We start from the raw sequence: 1,100 nt of genomic DNA, 5'->3' as shown, positions 1-1,100 counted from the left end.
CCTGCACCCGTGTGGGAGACCTGGAAGAAACTCCTGGTTTCTGGCTTTGGATCGGCTCAGCTTGAGCTGTTGTGGCCATTTGAGGAGTGAACCAGCAGATGGAAGACCTATCTCTCTGTCTCTGCCTCTGCCTCTCTGTAACTCTTTCAAGTAAATAAATAAATATAAGAAAGGAAGGAGGGAAAGAAGGAAGGTAGGAAGGAGAAGGGAGGGAGGGAGGGAGGGAGGGGGGAAAGAAGGAAGGAAGAGAACACAGAACAGACCACCACACTGGGTTGCCGCCATCCTACCAGTCCCTGCAGTCTCGATGAGGCCAGGTGATACTCCAGAATGGGAGACAAGCCAGTTTAGGAGCAGATTGGATCTACCAGTTGTTTGATAATGGCAGGACTCAAGTAAGCACTATTTACATTGATGCATCATGCCTTGCATGGGAAGGACAGCAGTTCGAAGAGAAAGCTGCCATTGTGGAGAAGTTATCTAGAGTTCCCTTCCAGAAAATCTAGCACGGCCTCACGATGCAAGACCATCAGCCCATGACAGGTAGCTGTGTCATCAGCATGGTTGTGGGCCAGCTCAAGGCTGATGAAGACCCTATCCTGGGCTTCCACCAGATGTTCCTGTGAAAGAACACCAGTGCACTTGGGTTTGCACCAATGACACGTTCAGGCTCGCCCTGCAAAACTCTGGTGGACTTCCTCCCAGCCAGGCTCTCGATGCTACTTCCCCCTCCCTCCTCTTCCTGCTACTGTTCACACTCCTCCAGATGCTCCAGGTATACAGAAACAAGCAACACTACCATGGGAGTGGGCGCAGCGTGCTGCTGCCACCAAGGCATTGTGCATGATGTTTGGACTCTAGACTGGTTGCATCTGACAGAAGTTTGCAGTGTACCAGCACATGTCTTGGAAAGATTTAAATAATGCAAAAGGTTGTCCTTTTATAACCTACTGATAAGTTGCTCTAGGAGCCCAACGAAGTGAAGAAGAAAGCAGCTGCCTCACCGCCCAGATATTGATTTGTTCAGGTGTTTCAAGGCCTCATGATACAATAACAGCACGAAACTTTTCTTAACAGTTTGAAAATACAGAAAAAGAATA

The 1,100-nt window shown here is 48.9% G+C and overlaps 1 pseudogene; it reads left to right on the top strand.

Annotated features, from left to right (window-relative positions):
* Positions 1-330: 330 nt before the first annotated feature.
* On the top strand, positions 331-847 carry LOC133752848 (nuclear transport factor 2-like; annotated as a pseudogene).
* The last annotated feature ends 253 nt before the right edge of the window (positions 848-1,100 follow it).

This window comes from Lepus europaeus, chromosome X, assembly GCF_033115175.1.
Source record: "Lepus europaeus isolate LE1 chromosome X, mLepTim1.pri, whole genome shotgun sequence".
NCBI classification, from domain to species: domain Eukaryota; kingdom Metazoa; phylum Chordata; class Mammalia; order Lagomorpha; family Leporidae; genus Lepus; species Lepus europaeus.
This window is presented reverse-complemented; position numbering and strand designations above follow the sequence as displayed.